The sequence below is a fragment of the Sciurus carolinensis genome, chromosome 2, assembly GCF_902686445.1.
Source record: "Sciurus carolinensis chromosome 2, mSciCar1.2, whole genome shotgun sequence".
Classification (NCBI taxonomy): Eukaryota; Metazoa; Chordata; class Mammalia; order Rodentia; family Sciuridae; genus Sciurus; species Sciurus carolinensis.
In genome coordinates, this window is record NC_062214.1 from 75166450 (window position 1) to 75189371 (window position 22922).

The window sequence follows — 22922 nt, forward strand, 5'->3', positions numbered from 1 at the left end:
TAAAAAATATATACATATTCTATTTTCTATTTGGAGAAAATACCATTCTTTTTCAATTGAATTTTTTCCATGCTTTTTACATAAGTCAGTTAACCTGACTTGTGTTGGTATATTTCCAGACTCTCTACTGTTTTATTGATCTAAGTGGGGAGACTGTCATCAATTCCACACTCTCCTGGTTGTTAACAGCTTTATTGTAAACCTTAAAGTCAAGTAGTATGAGTCTTCCAAAATTGTTCTTTTAAAAATTGTGCTGGCTATTCTGTTTCCTTTGGTTATCCTTATATTTTCAAATTATTTTGTCAATATGTACCAAAAACTTCCCTGAGATTTTGATTGGAATTACATTGTATCTATCAATCAAATTGGGGAGGATGGACCTTTTAACATATTTGGACTTCTAGTCCTCAAGCATTTATTTAGATATTCTTTGATAATTGCTAGCATATAGAAATAATAAGAACTTTTGTATATCGGCCTTGTTTCTTCAGACATGCTAAACTCATTCTGGAAACTTTATTGTAGATTCCTCTGACTTTTTTAAAACATTATTTCACATAAGTACAGACAGGGCTTTTTTTTTTAATTGGAATATGTAGAACTATTCTTGACTCAGTGCACTGTTTAGAAATACCATGTAAATGTTGCTGAGGAGCAATATGAAGGGACTTCTTAGCTGTTTTACTGTTCCAAAACATTAATTTCTTCACTGTTAAAATTGGTGTAAACTATAGCTTCTTCGCAGATGACATTGATCAGATTAAGGTGGTACCTTCCTATTGTTAGTTTGCTAGGAGTTTTCTATTTGCTTTATTCATATGATATTCATTTGACAGAAAATTCATCAGTTTAATTATTAAAATACATAACTGAAGTTTTTAGTGTTTTGCGGTGTTGTGCAACTATCACTATCCAATTTCAGAGCATTTCCATGCCCTCAATAAAAACCCATACTTTATAATTCTCTCTTACTATTTTCTAGATCTACTTTCTAGGTCTATGGAGTTGCATAACCTGGACATTTCATTTGTATGGAATCATACAATATATGGTTTTTGCACTTGGTTTATTTTGCTTAGCATTATGTTTCCAAGATCAATCCTTATTGTATTATGTATGTACTTCATTGCTTTTTGTGGCTGAAATAAATATTCCATTTTATAGATATACCACCTTATGTTTAGTGTATCTTTCATTAATTGATGGGCATTTGGGTTATTTTCTTTTTTGTTTGGTTTTTGGTGTTTATAAATAAGGCTTCAATAAATATTCATAAACATTTTTGTATGAATGTAAGTTTTTAATTATTTTTGGTATGTACTTAATAGTGGGGTTGCTGGGTCATAATTTAATGCTATTCTTAACTATTTCTAAAGTGTGTGTGTGTGTGTGTGTGTGTTATTGGGCACAGAACCCAGGCCACTGTGCATGCGAGGCAAGTGCTTCTACCACTGAGCTACACTCTCAGCCCTATTAACTTTTTTCACAGTGGCTATACCATTTTACTTTTTTTAGCAGCAATGTGTCAGCATTCCAATTTCTGTGCACCCTCTCCAACAATTATTATCTCTGTTTTTAAGTATTATTTATACCTTAGTGGGTACAAAATAGTATCTCATTATGGTTTTATTTCTCTAATGACTAGTGTTGTTCAGCATCTTGTCATGTTTGTTCGCCATCTGAATAACTTCTTTGGGAAATACCTATTCAAATATTTTGTGCATTATAAAAATTGGGTGGGACTGGAGATGTAATAGTATGGTGGAGTGCCTGCTTAGCATGTAAGAGGCACTGGTGCAGGGAAGGGGAAGATGGGAATAGTCATCTTTTTATTGTTGAGTTATAAAGGGAGCCTTCATACATTTTTGGATACTAGGCATTTATCAAATACATGATTTGCAAATATTTTCTACCGTTCTATGGGTTGTCTTTTAACTTTCTGGATAGCATTCACTGATGCTCAGAAGTTTTTGAATTGGATAAAACTCAATTTATCTTTTATCCTCTGAGTACTTGTACTTTACATGTCAGATTTGCCAAATTCAATGTCATGAATGTTTACCCCTATGGTTGCTTCTAGGGATTTTATGCTTTTATCTTCTATACTTGATTTATGGTATTGTGAGTTAATTTTTACAACTGGGTGATCTGGGAGTCCAAATTCATCCTTTTAAATGTGGATGTCTATTTTTCCCATTATCATTTATTTAAAAAACTGTTTTTCCTCACTGAGTGCTCCTGATACCTTTGTCAAAAATCAATTGACCATAGATGCCTGGCTTTATTTCTGCACTCTTAATTTGGCTCCATTGATCTATATGTATATCTTTGCCAATGTCACTTAGTCTTGGTTAGCGTTGCTTTGTATACATTTGAAATCAGGAAATGTGAGTTGTCAATATCTATTTTTCTTCCTCAAGGTTGTTTTGGCTTCTGTTGTCCCTGGATTTTAGGATCAAAACATCAACTTTTGAAAAATTTTAAAAGAATGGTTGGAATTTTTATAGGGATCAAATTGAATCTGTATATCATATTGTGGGAGTGTTACCATCTTAACAATATTAAATCTTCTCAGTGGTAGAGCACTCACCTAGTATGTGCAAGGCCCTGGGTTTGATCCCCTGATACCACAAGGAGGAAGGAAGAAAGGAGGGAAGGAAGGAAGGAAAGAAGGAAGGGAGAGAGGGAGGGAAAGAAAAAGAAAGTAAGTCTTTCAGTTATGGACATGGAATGTCTTCCCATTTATTTAGTTCCCCTTTAATTTCTTTTAACAATGTTTTATAGTTTTAAATGTACATGACTTGCATTTCCTTGATTAAATATACTCACAAGTATTTTATTCCTGATCAGTCACAGTTATTCACTGTTTTTTTTTCCCAAAACGATGCCCTTCATCAAGGTGAGGACGTTCCTTTCTATTATGAATTTGTGCTTTTTTTTTTTTAAATCATGTAAAGATTGTTCTACGTAAATGAAGATAATCATGATTTTTCCTCCTCTTTATTAATGTGGTTTATTAAATTCAGTGATTTTTGCTAAGAATTTTTATCATTCATGTTTTTTAATTTTGTCTAATGATTTTTCTGCATCTATTCAGATGATCATATGATTTTCATTCTAGTCTGTTAAAATTGGAAATTATATTTATTAGGTCCAAAGCTTAAAATAAGTTTCACTTCCCTGCCCTCAGAGAGGTGCTTGCAGAGGAAACAGAAGTTAGCAGAAGCTCCCATCCCTCTCACCACTTGTTAACCAACTTAACTAAAATATCTCTTTGTACTTCCAAATGTCCACCACAAGCCTTGACACAGCAGTTACTAGGAATAGCTAAGCCACAAGGCTTCACACAGGCAATTCATAGGAATAGCCCACCCAAGGCTTTACTTTTATATAAATTTCTGTATAAGCATAACTGTAATATTTATCATGACTTTTGATATCATTTATTTACATTATTATTTGATTCATGATATTTTCTTTATTACTTTGTAATTTTCAAATATATTTCTCATGCATCATTTAACATCATTATATTTGGGGACTTTTCCCCCAGTAATGGGGATCCAACCCAAGGTTTCATATGTGCTAAGCAAATGCTCTATCACTGAACTGCATCCCATCCCTTAAAAACATTGTCTTAATTCTCAAATAACTATTTTCTATTCCTTGGTGGTGCAAATATGGAGTACTCATGTCTTGTTTAATTCCATTGAAGTCAAAAACCACAAGAGTTGTGGATTTAATTCTTTAATATTTATTGATACTTTCTTTTCCTCTCATTATATGACCAATTTTAGGAAATATTGGGTATGTACCTGAAAAGAATGTATAGTGTGGAATTGTTAAATGCAGTTTTAAGTATTTGCAAATTTGGATGTTTTTCAAATCTGATATATTCTTCCCAATTTTTTGATATCTTCTATCGGGACTTATGCTTTATGATCTAGTTTATGATCAATTTTAGGAAAGTTTTATTCACTCTTTCAATAAATACATATTAGGTATCTACCTGTGTCTGTTCAGTTTCCTCAGAGAATGAGCCTCCTATTTTTTGCTTCTATGAAAACATCCAGCTCTGGGTGATTTTGTGTGGTTTTTTCATACGTGTTGCTAATCTCCCAATTTTAGCCCCAATTCTCCCTCTTGCCTCTTGGCACTTCTGCATCCTGTGACTCCAGAATTCCTCTTGGAATCTGCCAGACAGCCAGCTTCTTCACAGCTTCACTTTGTGGCAACCAGTCTATCTATACAGTTGCTTCTTCTGTATCTCACTGGAAAGCCTTCATACATTTTATTTTATCCATACTTTCTTTTTATATGTATCTTCTGATGTTCAAGTCTCTTTATTAAGCTCTCTTGGTTTGTACAGTTAGTAGCTACCATTTCTCATACCAAGAAGACCAGAGCGAGTCTCTGCTCCAGAGCAGGTTCCTCCAGAATAGGTTGATTGGCAGCTCTCTCATCTTTCCATCTGCCACCTGCAAAGTTCGTTAGTTTCAGGGCAGTTTTCCTTATGGCCACAAGACGGGGCCAGCAGATACTGCCATTACCTCATGGAAGTTCCAGGCTATCTCTCCTTGTGCCCCATTAATTAGAACTGAATTCCTCAGCTGTGAGGAAAAGTGCCAAAGTGGTTGTGATGGAGAAGAAGAATGAATTGAATTCAATTGAATTGTACATTCTTGATGTTTTTTTCATATATATATATATATATATATATATATACATATATGTACATACATATATGTAATTTCTGCTTTTACTCTTTTTTATGTCAATGAAATTTTGTGATTATATCCCTTAAGGTCCTTACACTTACAGAAAGCTTACACTTACTCTAAAGTGTCTTCTTAATTGTGTGCTAATGTGAATGAGATTATTCTTTTTGTGTTTTTACCTACCTCTTGATGCATAAAGTTTCCCTTGGAACATATACTAATAGTACATCTAGCCATGCTTGTAAACAGCTAAAAGTAAATTCCAATATTTATTTTAGCTTATTCTTTGAGGTTTCCTATGCATAATTACAATACTTGAAAATATATACAATTGAAGTACTTGAAAATTTATTTTCACTTGAAAATGACACTCTTATCTTCCTTTTCTGTTTTTGCCTGATTACTTTTGAGACAACATCAAAAATAAAACTAAAAGAGAATAGGGACATTTTTATTGGGAATACATAGAAGTGCCAATTTCATAAGACTCAAAATTAAATATAAAAATTTCATCAAATTGATGTTTTAGAATGGAAAGGTCTCTAAAGAAGAAAGAGGAAAATTTTAAAAATCTGTATCTATATAATAATATATACCTAAAATATATTAGGAAATATTTATAAAAATGTAAAGAAATTAATCCACAATAATACTAGGATAATTTTAATATAATTTTCTTATCTGCCAATAAGAAGAGACAAAACATTAGTGGGAGAATAAAAAATTTGAATATGATGATTAACTAAATGACTACTTGACATATCTATAACAAATGTAGAATACTTGTTCTATGCAGGGTCATTAGAAGCATTAATTAATAAAATCACTTAGTAACATTAAAATGCCTTTAATAATATATATATTTAAAATATGAAAATCACTGATTATTAACTGTTAACATTGTTATTAAATTATAAGTAATTTTGCATTCACAAAAAATGCCTTTAAAATCCAATTCAAAAGAGTCAGAGGTTGATTACTTCCACACCATATGTGTACAGTGAAGTCAGCCTTGTGGATAGAAAGGCATTACAGCTATGTTCCCTTGTGTTTTGAAGATATTGAGAAAGACCTAATACTTAAAATACGTGTTTGCCCCCACTTAAATCCTAACACATTAAATTCTGACATTAAAAATTTTTGCTTTTGTTTCATTTTCGTATTGCATAATACCAAGAGAAATTACAACACAATCAAGTTCAACAAAGTGTTTAGGATGTACTGGATAAATATTCCCTTATCAAAAACCACCTGAAAGAAAAGAACAGGGAGAAACATATATCAGGAAGGTGACTCATCAGGGGACAGTGAAAGGTCCCAATTAAAACCCAGAGCAATTAATATTTGCAAGCTACTTCCAATAGTATCCCTATCACATTCTTTTACCATTTCCAGAAGTGAGGCCAGTCTTGTGGGTAGAAAAAGTGCTAAATTCCACTGAAACCGCAAAGTGTGACATGTTGTGCAAGTTATTTTTAATACGTACATTAAATGTTTACACGTGTTTATGGGTCACAGGCTCAAGGGCAGTCACACACCACCTCTCTGCAAAACTTGATTCCTAAACTGACATGAGTTTGTTTGCTGTCATTCATTTGATAGAGGTATTCACACAGACCACATAGATTCTGCCCTTCTGGACTGGGGTTGTGGCTCAGTGGTAGAGCGCTTGCCTAGCCCATGTGAGGCACTGGGTTTGATCCTCAGCACCACATAAAAATAAATAAATAAAATTCTACTCTACTTTTTAGTTACAAGAGTGTCTTTCAGATCAGTTACTTAAATGTCTGTGCTCTATTTTCTTCATATATAAAAATGGAATAATTGTAGCACACACCTCAACAGAAGTTTGTAGATACCTGTCACAGATTATGATACCTGTCAGATAGCACTCACATGGCAAAGGCACTTGAACAAATGCTCTCAGTACTTTAAACCTACACTCCTCACCACACCCTCAACACCAGAAAATGGTATTATTTCGAAAGTAAAGAAGAGAGAATGGATGTATGCAGAGGCATATGGCTGTTCCCTGGTCTGGTGCCCAGGTTGCCACAACCACCGTACCTGGCCCAGGAGTCACAGCCAGTATACTTACATTGCTGATAGGAGCATGATCACTTGCACCTTGTTTCTGTTATGAATGCAGCAAATAATAATAATAAGCACCTAACTGTGTTTGTGAATTTTCTTTGAAAAAGAAATTTTAGTGCTAAGTTACTTATGGAGTCATTCCATTCCCCTCCGCCCTCCTTAAATGTTCCCAACATTCATTTGCATATTAAAACCTCTGAGAAGTCTCACAATCCTGCATCTCTTTAAACCAGCAATTGATGAACTTAGTTGAATCAAAACCCTCTTGAGTTTACCTCATCATTGTTATCTGGGGCCCAACACACGCAATGGGTGACCTGCCCTTGTTTTAACTCTCTGGTTTATTCCCATGAAAAAACATTCTCAAAGTGCCCACAATGGCTATTTCATCAGGAGGAATTTCAACATCAACTCCTTGCTCAGCTGGACTCAGCACCATCCTGTCTAAGCAACTTGGGATGTAATCAATTTGAATGTTAAAAATTAATGAGGGAGCTTTATTTTACCACAAAAATCATGAGACAGATCATCTTCATTAAATGGAACTGCTAACTATAAAAAAAAAAAAAAACCTGTTGATTTCTCTTTTGACATGGTTACTACTGTCTTAAATAGCACTTGTACCAATATGTCAGGGGAAAGGTGGCACACTGAATTGCCAAACAATTCACTATGTGTTTTATTTGTTGTTCCAAAAGAGATCTCCCTTACACTGGAAGACGCCAAGGCATAGAGAACTTACAAAACTCTGCACATTCAGCCAGTCTGTATCTCCTCTATGAACCCACTTCACGTCACTTCACATTGAATTTTTTTAAAATGATGTTTGGTTAAACACTTATCGGTGCCTGAGATAAGATGATCTCTAAATGATGTGGAACCAGGGAACTGGATAGGGAACTTGATCACTTCCTTTATCTTCAGTCCAAGGGAGGGGATCTGAAGAGTTACCTTGGTTGTTAAGTAAAACAATGTACTCATAAAATATCTGAAGAAAGTCATCTGCACAGTGAGCATGCAACGTATCTTGTATATCCCCTGCTTGTAGGCGCCAGGCGACTCTCCAATGTATCTCAGCCTGCCAAAACTTCTCTGTGGAGTCCTCCAAATTCTTTCTTTGGGTTCAGTATGGTTTGCAGCCTTGGGGTTGAACAAATAATCACAGACTGGGAACATTCTTCAAGTGATGAAACATTTGAGTCCACCAAAGTGAATCCTCTTCATTAAGTGGTGCCTGACTGTATATATTTTCCTTTTTTAAAAAGATGTTTCTCCACTAGAATGTAAACTCCATGAGGCGAGCATTGTTTTCCATCTGTAAGTGGAAAAGTTGCAACATGGGGAATTGAAATGATTTGAACAACATGCCAGAACTAGTAAATGGAAATGCCTGGAATCAACAGAGGGTCTCTCCCTAATTTCCACAATGAGGAGATGCCTTCGCGACAAGATGGGTAACTTATATAGATCCAGAGCATGGGATGATGTTTTTGGTGGCATTACAAAAATGTTACAGTAATTCATGCTTTTTTGGAGGAAGGAAGGTCATTTGTTTCAATTGTAGACTTGAACCTCTCCTTTTCAGTGTTAAAGTGCATCCGTCTTATGTGGGCCAATACCTAGAGAAACATGGAGTAATAAGCATGCAAAAGGGTGTTCTGGGGAACACTCAGAGTCACTGAGGACATGGTTGATGTGGGCACACTGTCTTCACATCCTCACCTTCTTCTTATGAGACCGCCATCATTGCCCCCATTTAGAAATGAAGGACCAAATGGTGGTTCCACTACAAGGTTTCTGAGGACTCTCCATATTGCTTTCCATAGTGTTTGCACCAATTTGCACTCCTACCAGTAATGTATGAGTGTACCTTTTTCCCCACATCCTTGCCAATACTTATTACTACTTATATTTTTGATAATTGCCATTCTGACTGGAGTGAGATGAAATCTTAGAATAGTTTTAATTTGCATTTTTCTAATTGCTAGAGATGTTGAACATTTTTTCATGTTTGTTGAGCAATTATATTTCTTTTGTGAAGTGTCTGTTCAGTTTCTTAGCTCATTTATTGAAAGGGTTATTTTTTTTTTGATGTTAAGTTTTTTGAATTCTTTATATATCCTGGAGATTACTGCTCCATCTGACATGCATGTGCCATTTGACCTAGCTATCCCACTCCTTGGTTTATACACAAAGGACTTAAAGTCAGCATACTAGAGTAACACAGTCACATCAATGTTTATAGCAGCTTAATTCACAATAGCTAAACTATGGAACCAACCTAGATGCCCTTCAATGGATGAATGGATAAAGAAAATGTGGTATACATACACATCGGAATATTATTCAGCCTTAAAGAAGAATGAAATTATGGCATTTGCAGGTAAATGGATGGAACTGGAGAATATCATGCTAAGCAAAATAAGCCAAGCCCAAAAAACTGAAAGCCAAATGTTTTCTCAGCAGATGCTGATCCATAACGGGGGATAGGGATGAAGGAACTCTGGATTGGGCAGAGGGGAGTAATAAAGGGGATGGGAAGGACTGAGACATGAGATGGACATTATTACCTTCTGTACATGTATGATTACAGGACCAGTGTGACTCTGCCCCATGTACAAACAGAAGAAGAAGAAGTTGTGCTTCATTTGTGTACAATGTGTCAAAATGTTTTCTGCTGTTGTGTATAACTAATTAGAACAAATTTAATGATAAATAATATTTTTAAACAAAGAAAACAAATGAGGGATCAAAAGTCCTCAATCACTTGTCCAATGTTACCCAGGTGTAATATCAGTGCTTGGACCCAAATCTGCCTGACTTCCAAACCTGTACTCCCATCACTCTCATTTGTCAATTCTGCCTCTTATAGAAACAGACAAAGGAACTTCCAGAGTCATGTTATTATAGTCACTGTACAACAGCTTCTTACACTGAGTGTGTATTAGAAGATTTCTCTGCTTATGTTAGGGAAACCATTGCTTCTTTTTAACTGTGTGGCTCTTTGATGATAATTTCTTCTAAGCACTTATGAAGCTCCTTAATTTATGCTGGTGTTTGAATTTGCACGGCATTATTTCAAAAGATGACAGTAATTCAGAATTCCAAAGCCTGGAAAACATTCAATCAAAACAAAACCAAAAGCTCGCAAAGATAACATCACGTTGGGTGGTACGTTTCCTTTGTGAAAGATAAGGGAACAACTCCTCTATCCATCTATGAGTTGCTTTCTACAGAAACAGATATTATTCCAAATTTTATGATACTTTTTTAAAACTTTCATGCCTTACTGAATCAATGGACCTGGGTTTGATACAAACTTGATGTCATTTCATTCAGGAATTAACTCATTTTACTGGGTTTTAAATTTCAAGCAAGTGAGACCTGACCTCATCCAAACTCTGTAGATACATTTTTCACCTAAGACATCTTGGGTGTCAATAAGACACCCATTCTCCAGAATAATAACTTTGTTGGAAAAATAAGTATAGGCAGATCTCATCTTTTATGGAGGCTCCACGAACACTCTTGATGATGTTTTGTCCAGGACAATATTCAGTGCAAAAAGGAGTCACTTTCCTTCTTCCCCTACCATTTGTCAATCCAAAACTGCTTATTTTTCTTTCCAAGGAAGGAGGCTTTCACATTGATGTGATTGAAATTCTTGTGCAGAATTTCTCTGGAGTCCTTGATAAGATCTTGGTGGAGTACCCTGTACTCTTTTTAAATTATTAATCTATCAAATAGTTCAACATATTGATGAGGTTGCAGCTCTCATGTCCCAATCATTACCTAATATCTGTCATGCAGACTGTAGTTTCAACACATGAGTATTTTGGAAGATATTCCAGGTCCAAATCACAGCAGTGCATATGTGTATCATTTCTTTAAAAAAAAACAAAACCTTTGTTATACTATATAAATAAAAATAAGCATGTAAAACAAAAATATTTACTTCAACAATTTATCATAAATCTAACATCTCTCAGGAAATACTGGTGTGTATGTTCTTGTTTTCCAACAGGTTATCAATTTATATTATTCTTTTCTCACGAATCATTTCTAACTAAAAATTTTGGTTTTATTTATTTTTGCCCTTACATTTATTATTGTCTTTCTATTTGCTTAGCAACTACTGCTTTAAAAACAACAATTTAAAAATCTAGCTTCTATGATGAATTCTCCAGAAAATAAATTTATTTATTTATTCATACTAATAATTATTATCATTATGGGTCCTGGGAATTGAATTCAGGGCTTCAGGTGTGCTCAATATGTGTTCTACCACTAAATTACATTCCCAGGCTTGAAATTTAAAATTATAAGAACCACTTAAAGTTATAAATTTTCTTGTAAGGACCACTTTAGCCCACAGATTTTAATATATTTTTATTGTTATTCAATTGAAGTTCTTTTTAAATGTTCTTTTTTATTTCTTTTTTGACCAAATACAAAGAAACGTGCTTTCAATGTCCAAATACTTAGAGGCATTTCCAGAAATCTTTTAGCTCTTTATTTCTAATTTAGTTTCATGTTGACTAAGAATATATTTTGCGTGATTCAATTCTTTTAAACTACTGAGACTTGTTTAGTAGACCAGCATATGATGTATTTTGGTGAAAGTACTATGTACAACATAAAGATGAAGAAAAGAGGGGCACTCTGAAGGTTTTGGCTGCACTGTTTTGTAAATATGACTAAATCAAGATGGCCGATAGCTTTGGTAACTCCCATGTTGTTGAATATGGAAGTGAAAATTGATTTTATATATTAATCTTGTACTCAACAATTATTAAATCTACTTATGATTTCTAATAATTTATTTCTGAATCCTTTTGGTTTGTCTATAGGTAACAAAATAAAATCTAATTAAAGCTAAAGTTTTAGTATCATATATCAGTCATGCAGTCATAAATGTACATGAGGTAATAATGTCTGTTTCACTCTACTATCCTTCCTACCCTGTGAAATTACACTCCATTTATGTATGATTTATCAAAATGTATAAATGCATTCTACTGTCATGTGCAACTAATTAGAACAAATAAAAATTAATTAAAAACCCAAAACTACAGTTTTCTTATTTTCTATAGTTTATATTCTTGCCTTATTTATATTCTTGCCCCGTTTTTTTTTTTTTTTTTTTTTTTTTTTTTGGTACCAGGGATTGAACCCAGGGGTGCTTAACCACCCAGTCACATTCCCCCAATCCTTTTTTTGTATTTTGTTAAGAGACAGGGTCTTCCTGAGTTACTTAGGGCCTCACTAAGTTTCTGAGGCTGACTTTGAACTCACAATCCTCCTGCCTCAGCCTCCCAAGCCACTGGGATTACAGGCATGTGACATCACTCCCAGCTTGCCTTTCATCTTAAAAGAAATATTTCTATTCTTTAATCTCAATATTATATTTGCTGTCAATTTTTAGAAACAAATATTCCTTTGCATTAAGTAAAATCTCCTGATGTTTTCTTGAGGTAATGATAATTTTCTAACTATCTCCATCATGTAGTAAATTACCTTACTAGTTTTCAAAAATGTTATGCCTTGTTTGAGTTTTTGGAATAAATTTTAATAGTTCTATATTATCTCAAGTTATCAAACTCTAGGGCCATTGGTGCATTTATTCTCTTCAAGGCTGACTACAAGGGCAGCAATTCTCTTCTGGATATTGACCTAATTCTTCACTTACTTATTAGGTCTCTGATGCCTTCAGGCAGATTTTCAAACATCTATGCAGCTCTTCTAATTGTTTTCCATGAAAGGGTTGGTTAGAGTTATCTAGTTTGCCATGGCTGAAAAGAATGTGTCTCCAGTTACTCTTTATTTTCTTTCCTATTCCATTTAGCATTTCAATTTCTTGACCCTAGTTCATTCAAATCTATTAATGATCCATAGAGGATCCTTTGATGAGGCCATTTTTCAAATGAAAAGTCAAAGTGAAAGACAAAGCCTTTACCATCACTGAAGTTCTGGGAGGTAACATTTGATTAATTTACAATGATGCTTATTTCTGAAGGAGAACCAACTACCAATATTATTTATTCTTAAAATGTAGTTTATTTTCATTTGACACATAGTTATACACATTTTTGGAGTATGGTATGACATTTTAGTAAATGTGTATATGTATATGACCATATATAAATATATATAATGTGTAACGATAATATCAGTGTAGTTGGCATATCTACTACCTCAAACATTTATCATTTCTTTGTGTTAATAACATTCAGAATCTTCTTCACAGCTATTTTAAAACATTAAATTGATTGTCGTTGACCATCATTATCCTACTGTGCTATAGAACATTAGAAGTTATTCCTTCCATCTAATAGAACCCCTGTGTATTAGGTAGATGTTCATTGCTGTGACCAAAATATCTGACAAGAACAACTTTAAAGGAAGAAAAGTTCATTTTGGGTTCATGGTTTCAGAGGTCTCAGCATATGGTCAGCTGACTCCATTGCTTTGGGCCTGAGGTGAGGCAGACTATGACAGAAGGGCTACTCAACTCATGGCTGCTGAGAAGCAAAATGAGAAAGAGAAAGAGAGGAGGAAGAGGAGCCTCTGCCACTGCCAGGGACAAAATATAATCCCCAGAGGCATGGGTCCAATGACTTACTTCCTCCAGTCACACTCCACCTCCCTACAGTTACATCTTGTACAGTAGTCCTTTCAAATTATTAATCTATCAAATGAATTAATCCACTGGCTAGGTTACAGTTCTCATGAAATAATCATTTCACCTCTGAACATTGATATGTTGGATATATTTCTAATGCATGAACTTTTCAGGAGAAACTTTGTATCCAGACTGTAACATTCTGTCCTGGCCCCCAAAATCTCACACCAGATCACAAGAGTTCCCTTAGTCTTAACAATTCCAGCATTGCTCAAAAGTCCAAGTTGAATGTCTCATTTGAGACTCAAGGCACACTTGTCCATGAGCCTCTATTAAGATCAAAAGCAAGTTACATATATCCAATATATAATAAACAGAGTAAACATTTTCATTCCAAGATAGAGGAATAGGGGTATATAAAAAAGCAATGGAGAAAAAAAATACTGAAACCCACCTGGACAAATGAGTTTAGTAGCTTCATGTCTGGCACCTGGGACATATGGTTATGGAATGTGATTTCCAATGGGCTTGGATAGCCCCAGCCCTGTGGCTTTTCTGGTTGCAGCTCACATGACCTCTTTGTTAGGCTGACTCTTTCAGTGGCCAGCAGTTTTCATCTGCTGTCACTGGCATCTCTTAATCCCAGGGTTCTCTACTACAGATTTGGCTTCATTCTCACTGCTTCACACATCACCCTCTCAGGGGTATTGCACAGAGATTCTGAGTGTCCTATACACTGCCTGACCTCCCAAGTCTTCCTTTGAAATCTCAGCGGAAACCTCCATGATCCCCTAACTCCATTAATCTGGATTCCTGCAGAACCATCCTCACATGGACAACATCAAGGTCTATTGCCAGCTTGAGCAGGAGCCAGGACCCCGTGGACCAGGATGCATTGCTCTATGAATGCCTGGATAGCTGAGCACAGTGAAATAAATCCCAGGGAAACAACTTCCTAGACACCCCTGTGCAAGCAGGATGCCCCAGTGATCTCTTACAGGAGTTTTCACTTTTATACCCTTGAGCTGTCATGAATGTGGTCTTGTTGATTTCTGAGATGCCTTCAAAACATCTTTTCCTATATTTCTCTGCTTTCCACTCCTGATTCTCACAGTAAACCTTGCTAAAAGTTTCTAGCAATACCCATGCCACTGACTAAATGCTGTACTGCATTGAAATTTCCTCATTACTTAGCCCGTCACCTTTAAGTTTGGTCTCACACAGTTTCAGGATATAGAAAAAATATTGACAAGTTCTTCACCAGAATGTAACATGACTGCCCTCTAGCCCAATTCCAAGTTGAGTTCTTGTTTTCCTCTGAAACCTCATGAGTATGGTCTTTACTGTCCACATTACAATCTGCATTCTGGTCTTCTGAACTTCCACCAGAATCACCCATTCAGCTCTGCTTATAACGTTCTAAGTCTTCTCTGGTCTGCACCTTCAAACTTTCCCAAACTCCTGCTTCAAATCAGTTCCAAAGGTTTCTGAACAACATTGTCAGGTTGGTTACAGTCATAATCTCGCTACTGGTACCAATTTCTGTATTAGTCAACTCTTTTCCTCTGTAACCAAAATACCAGACAAGAACAAATTAAAGGGTAAAAAGTTTATTTGGGGTTCATGGCTTCAGAGGTCTCAGTCCATGATTAGTCAACTTCATTGCTCTGGACCTGAGGTGAGGCAGATCATGGTGGAAATATCATACAGAAAAACTGCTCAACTCATGGAAGCCAAGGAGCATAGAGGGGAGACCACAAGGGCCAGGAAAAAAATCAATTCCTAGGGGCAGGCCCCCAAAGTTCTACTTCCTCCAGCCACATCCCAACTGTCTATAATTACTACCCAGTGCAGTATTACTTTCCAAATTATCAATTCATCCTAACCACTAATTAAGTTATAGCTCTCATAATTTATTTCACTTTTGAACATTGCTACATTAGATATCATGTTTCCAACACATGAGCTTTTTAGGTGATTGTTCATATCCAAACCATAACACCCTATAACCATTAACTATCCTCTCTCCATCCTTCTTCCCCCACATCCTTCTCAGATTCTGGTAAACACTTTTCTATTGTGTACTACTTTGAGATCAAATTTTAGCTTCCACATAAGTAGAACATATTTGTCTTTCTGTACTAGACTTACTTCACATAACATTGTGTCATCCAGTTCCATTTATGTTATTGAAAATCAGAATTTCTTTTTGACTGAATAGTATTCCATGGTGAATCTGTACCATATTTTCTTTATCTACTCATCAACAAATGGACACTCTAGGTTTTTTTTCCATTTCTTAGCTATTGTGACTAGTGCTGCAATAAACAAGGGAATGAAGATCTCTCTGACAAAAATATTTCTTTTCCTTTGACTATATATCCAGACTATTACTGAATATGGGTAGTCCTATTACTGTTTTGGGAGGGAACTTCCATATTATTCTCCTTAATAACTATACACATTGACATTCCCTTCAACAGCATCGGATAGATTTCTTTTCTCTGCCTCCTCACCAGCACTTAGTATATTAGTCATTTTGATTTTAGCCATTCTAACTGGGGTGACATCATATCTCATTGTGGTTTTGATTGGAATTTCTTGATGATTAGCTATGAACACTTTTTCATATTCTTGTTGGCTATTGGCATATCCTCATTTTAGAAATACCTATTCTGGTCATTTGACCATTTTTGAAATCAGATTATTGTTTTTTGCTGTTAAATAGTTGTTTTTAAATCATTCAAAATCTTACCAACATTAAAATACTTTGTCTTTACTGTTTTTTTTTTTTCCCTTGGATTTTCAGTGAAGATGATTACTTAACCTCGTGAAGTGTCAAGTATCAAATATAGCTTATTAAAATACATATTCGTATCATGGACTAAAGTGATGCAACACTTTTGTGCTCCCTTTCACTATTATCACCGTATCAGGCAAAGGCACTCATTCTCCTTCATTACAATTGCACTGAAAACTTGTTCAAGGGGCCAAGCGCTATGGATTTCTTCACTTCTTTGTAATGATTGATTCTATGTCGTTAACTAGAGCAACTTAACAACACCTTCAAGAAGCCTAGTTGGCCACGCTAATGCCTCTGTCCCTTTTTTCTTTATGTCCTTTGGCTTTGCTATGAATACTGTCAGTACCACTCTGTATGCCATCATATCCTGTGGTTGCCCGATCCAGCTCTTTATTAAGTAGTGCTGTTGGATGTAGCAGCCTCTCATTTATGCGTGTATGTGTGTGTGTGTGTGTGTGTGTGTGTGTACAAAGCCCATGTATTTTAATAATGAAAATGACAATATTAAGGGTAAGTGCCTATTGTTGAAAGCTTTTCAAAGTGTGCCACATGTCTCAGAACCTAGGAAGTTGACAGCATAGCTTGGAACTTAGGAAGTTGATAATTTATCTCTTTTCCTGGGGGAGGGGGATATTTGGAACTGTGAAAGTTCATTGCATTTTTCAGATCTTTGTGGAAGTTTTTATTATTATAGCTATGATGATTATTAGACTAGTGAGACTGACCTTGAACTCCTGAGATCAAGTGCTCCTTCCAAACTCAGGGTTCCAAGTATCTGGGACTACAGTTTCACACCCTCCTTCCCAGTGAAAATTTAATTTTAATGACAATAGCACTACTCTGTAAAACTTTTTAAGCAATACAATCTCAACTTAAAAACAAGACTGTGAATCAGACCAAAATAATTTCTTCCCAAATATAAATAAATTTAAAAAGAAGGTGCAAAATGATTCCCAGGAAACAAAAATCTGCTGTATTTTGGAACAAAATCAGTTTTGGAGAGCTAAACAGCTCAAGGACAGTGCTCAGAAACAGTATCACTTGCTGATGGCATGAGGTGAGGAGGCCCTCCCTGACTTTGTGACTGCTACCTCTCTCTTTCCCCTGAAAACAAAACATCTGAAAGGTGAGTGGTAGGGGTTGAGCATACCTCATCCAAAGATGGAAAGCCTGAAATGCTCCAAAGTGAAATAACTTTTGAGGGCCAATGCCACAATGGAAAATTTAACACCAGACCTCATGTATGCAGTTGTACTAAAAATTTTATAAAAAGTAATCTTCAGGCTATGGGTATGTGAAACAATATAGAAATGAATGTTGAGACTTGGACGCCACCCCCAACATGCCTCATTACACACACAAATATAGTCCAAAAATTTTTTTTTAAAGTCTGAAAACTGATACACTTCTTGTCCCTAGCTTGCAGAGAAAGGATAGTTAACCAATAGTGGAAGTTTTAACAGAGAATATGAATCTTTCTCACTCTTCCAGCTTTGCAACCTTACAACCATACCAGGTCTCTTTCAGGAGTATCCCATTCCTACCAGCTGAATCATAACTTTTTAATACTTGAATTTTTAGAGAAATATATGCTTGGAAGGGCAGAAAAGAACCATTTTCAGCATGTAACTTTTGTACAGAATGAAAAACAAATAATTACCATATCACTTTGTTCAAGAATAAGCAATGCCTTTGTCTTCTAGGGCTTTGTTTTCATTTCACTTTTTATTTTAAATAAAGAAGTACAGATTTTTTCTTGTGCAGTAAGACTAAGCAAACAATAGATCTTTGTTCATTTATGTCATTAATTTACATCTTCTAACTTGAAAACATTTATTTGGTTTATTATTTCTTTTTCTATAATAGCTATGACTATCAAATGATTTCTTTCTCATAATATTACAGGATATAAGTTTTAGAAACTTATATTCTCAGAGTCATATGTGATCAAGGACTTTACAACTTTGGTTACAATATGAACTCCTGTATCAAAGATTTTGGCATAAACATAATCTTTGATCTCTCTAGGATTCACACCTGGCACTTTTAAAGTCCAGGTGAGGAAGAGTTTGCTGAAAGTTCATTTCTTCAGGGCAACAAGTGATTCCATGAAGTACATAGTGCAAAGAGGACTGAGCCGAATACCAAAGTTGGAGAAGAGAGTGCCAGTCAGACTTATCACGAGGATTGTATTTAGATTCCACCTCTATAGTCACATAGCTAAGCCCAAGAACATGCACACACAAAGTATGCCAGAGGATGAAAACCTACAGAGCTGTGTTCTGATTAAACTTTAACTAGACAGAGAGAGGGAAGGTTGTAAGGGAATTTCCATGAAACTACGCCAGACATGGGAAATCACATAAGGGAATTTATTAAGCAAACAGTGTCTCCCTACAGGGTAAGAGAGAAAATGAGAGGAAAAGAGAAAGAAAAAAAAAGGGCACGTGCTAGAGAGAGTGGAAAGCCAGAAGGATACAGAAAAGTGTGTAGGACAGGCAGAAGAATGGGAAAAGATGGTGGGGAAGCTACAGTAAACAACTGAATTCTGCCAGGCTAACAGGGGACCAATATCAGAGAAGGATACTTGCTAGCTGACTGATGAACCAATAGCTAGCCAGGATGTTCACAGATTGACAAGTGGTTGGGAGGCAGGGAAAATTACTGCACTTGATGGGCGGGGGAGCAGTTTTATACATTATAAAGGTTGCCCTTAGAGATTTGACAGCAATGGGCTTTGGCAGTGACATCAGATGGCATCACTGGAGGGCAACTGCCGGAAGTCATGAAGGGGGAGCATGAAATGGTGGACGCTTTAATTGGTGCATAGGTCCCCAGACTAAGGACACTAATGCTAATAATCAGAATCAGAGTTGAGGAAGAAGGACTTAGTGAAAGTTCCTGGAACACTGCTTTGCCCCAGGGTGAGAATAGCCTATGGAAATGTAAATGGCGGTCTACTTTCTTTCTACGTGTATTATCTTTATTTGTGTATTTTAACATTTTACGTTTTAGAGAACAGCTCTGGAAGTAGCTTACTGACTTCTTAATGTAGGTAGTCATCTCAACTAATTCCTCGTACAATCATTTCTTTAAATTATTAAGAGGCAATATTATTCCTGGTCATGGAAGAATATGCATAAGAGTCCCCCAAGGGAAAATGGATTTGTAAATGGAAGATTAATCAAATGCCAAAAGAAGACTGATTGGTTATATTGTCCATTCCTCCCCACCTGTCTTTTTGTCCTAAACTCATTCACTGTTCAGCACCTGTCCTTTCAGTTACATTTCCATTCTAGCATGGGACAAGACAAGTGAGTGACTGGCCACAAACACATATTCAAAACACTTTCTGTTACAGCCTATGCCCTTATAATTTTATGGAAATCACTATATTTTGTAGTAGTGAACTATATAATTTTAATAAGAATATGGTTAATAATATGTATAATTATTCACAGTATTAAGTAAGAAAAGGTATGTTTTTAATTTTTATAGACTGAATTTTGATTCATTGTATAAAAATAGGGTACATCTTTACATTTCTATGGCTGTACATGATGTAGATTCATACCATTCATGTACTCACACATGTTCATAGGGTAATGATGTCTGTCTCACTCCGGACCATCAAAGAACAAACTAAAACCAGGAAGCAGACCTGAATTTAAACAAGGATGTGACCATCTTTTGTCACATGAATCTTGTCTGCTGTGGATTGTCTGCTCAGACTGTCCACATATGTGAACTGTTTTAAAATTGAAGGGTTTACAAATATCAAAAATAATATTGTTTTTCAAACCCAGCTGCATATCAATAGGCTTATAGAGAATTTTAAAGGTGATGGAGGCTACCTGTTATACCACGGGGAACCACCTGAGAACCACTATCAACTTACATCAAGAAAGGGATACTAATAAAGCAGGGTTGTTTCTGACATTTACCTAGAGACTCCTGTCTCATTCTCACCACTTAAGCATGCTTACAGCCAGGAGTTATATAAATTGTGGTCTTATTTCATTGTTGATTTTATGCCTTTTTTCATTTTTTTCTTTATTTTTATTCCTTCTTGTCCCACCAAAAATTTTGAGATGGATACTTCAGGACATTGTATAAATTCTCATATTAATTCCCATTCAATATTTTTACTTCAGAAGTAAAAATTCATCTATAATACCATATGTCACTTTTCTTACAATGTACACTGTGCTTAATTGACATTATTCTCCGTGTTTTTCATGTTCAGATAAATGAGCATGGGAAAACTGAAATTTCTCTTTTAAATAGATGAGTAAATGGAACATACAGGCATCTTGAATTCACATTTTAAGAGATGTAAACTTCTGGGGAAAGTGGCCAAATCTGTAGTAAAAATAAATTTGGAAAACCAACCTGATGATTCAGATCTGTTGAAAACTTTTCTAATGCTTTCATTTTCTTCTAGTTTTAGTATCTCTCAAGTATCCACAAGGTGCTTAGGAATTTCCCTAAAAATCATTGGACAGATTGTTCACATTTTTACTTAAATATTTTTCAAAGGAATTGAAAGTAGCACAAATTTTATAGTCTGGCAATTGAGTAAAACATGTATTTTCATTCATACATTAAATATTTTTAACCTGTTTACTCTTTTTGTGGAAAGAGTACTGAATATAGGGGTGCTCTATCCCTGACATACATCCCCAGTCATTTCTATTTATTTTGAGACAGGGAGTCACTAGGTTGCCAAGGCTGACCTTGAACTTGTGATCCTTCTGCCTCAGAGGTCTCCCAAGCAGCTGGGATTACAGGTCTGCACCACGGAACCCAGTGCCATTTACTAATATTTTTGTGGTATTTATATTAAAGGAATTCTGAATTTTAGCTACATTCATATACCTGAAGAGTGACCAAAATATCACTATACATCAAATATCTCTTATCTGAAATGCTCAGGACCAGAGGTTTTTGGATTTTGAAATATTTGCCTATACATAGTGAGAGATCCTGGAGATGGGGTGCAAGTCTACACAAAATCCTTTTATGTATGTACATCTTCACATATACTATGGGTAAACTTGCACAATTTTGTGCATGAAACAAAATTTCACAGTGTGAAATTTTCTACTCAAAGTGTTACATCTGAGCTCAAACAGTTTTAAATTTGGAGGATTTTTAATTCTGAACATTTGGATTGTGAATGTTCAACCTATATTACCACCTGGGTAGAATTGACATTGTGGATCCAAAAACAACTCCAAATACAATGTTAGTTTATGTAGAGGATGAATATATCAAAGTTTGGGGTGGGTTGTTCTTCTTTTTTTCCTGGTTCAAACTAGCGCATGTTTGAGGCCAACAAGAAGCAAGAAGCAAGTTCACAACTTTATGCTATCTGCTAATTGCTAGGACAAGGTAAGCTGACAGAATTGCTCTGGGTTTGGGCCCAGGAAGATGGCCCACAGTGGAGCAGGTCTATAAGGTGACAGCACCCAAAGCTTGTGACTGGTACCCTTCACAGGTCATCACCGTGCTGGAGCCACTCTTGGCTGGTTGAGTGTGGTCATGACTTGTGGTGATGACTCAACACTCAAACTACAACAAAATAGTAAATATCAGGACACGTTCTTGATGAAGAATAGTCTAAACCCACAAATGTTCTGCCACTTTGAATACTAAAACAAGTTTTCGATTATGAAGATTCCTACATAATGGAAGATACTGGTCTTTGAATGTGAATGGTGGTCTAAGTTTTATAAGAATGTCTTCACATTTATGTACTGCTTTTTAACTGTAAAAGGGCTCTCATACGCAGCACTGCATTTTATCCTCTAGCTGGTTCTGAAGAAAAGATGTGCCCTTGGTTTTCACAGAGTAGTTGGAGAAACTAGAGAGAGAGAGAGAGATCAAGTTTCTGAGGTTACTTATGGAATAGGAGAGGGACTGCACTAAAATCTAGGATTTTCTTTGCAAACTGAGTGCCCTCTCTAATACCCCTTTTAGATGACTTCTTCAGACTAGGTATAATAGGAATGATAATTTATGTCACACAGACTGGCCTTGAAATTCTTCTGCCTCAGCCTCCTGAGTAGGTGGGGTTACAGGCGTGCACCACCATGCCTGACTTAATGCCACATAAATTGATGTATTTCCCAACCTCCTGAACTTACACAACTCTCTCTCTCTTTCTCTCTCTCTCTCTCTCTCTCTCTCTCGGCTACTTCAAATAAGTCAAGGAAAATAAATATTGAACTTTCATGTAAGCATATGAAGACTGTTTAAGATCCTTTGGCATGTTTAGGCAATAACAGGATAAATCCAATAAAGCACCAAGGAAATATTTATAAATTTTATCTACCTGATCAACTGAATTGCAAGTTCATTCCTGTCCCACAGCCATGTAGAGTGAATTTTGTTTGTTTTAATTTTATAATGGATTGCTTTAGTCAGTCACTTTGACTTGAGGATAAAACAAAAGCACTTAGGTGTGCACCAGATGTATTTTCTCTAATATAGCAGTAAAGAAAGTGTTCGTCTTTATTTATTTTTCTGTGGCATAGTCTTCATAAATGTAATCTCTGCACTTGAAATTGCATCCCTGGGTTTTGCACAGGCAGCTTACCTCATCTTCTTAGGGTGGTTCTGATAAACAGCATCTTTTACCTTCCCACACAGTGCATACTTACACATGGGAATCTCAAATACG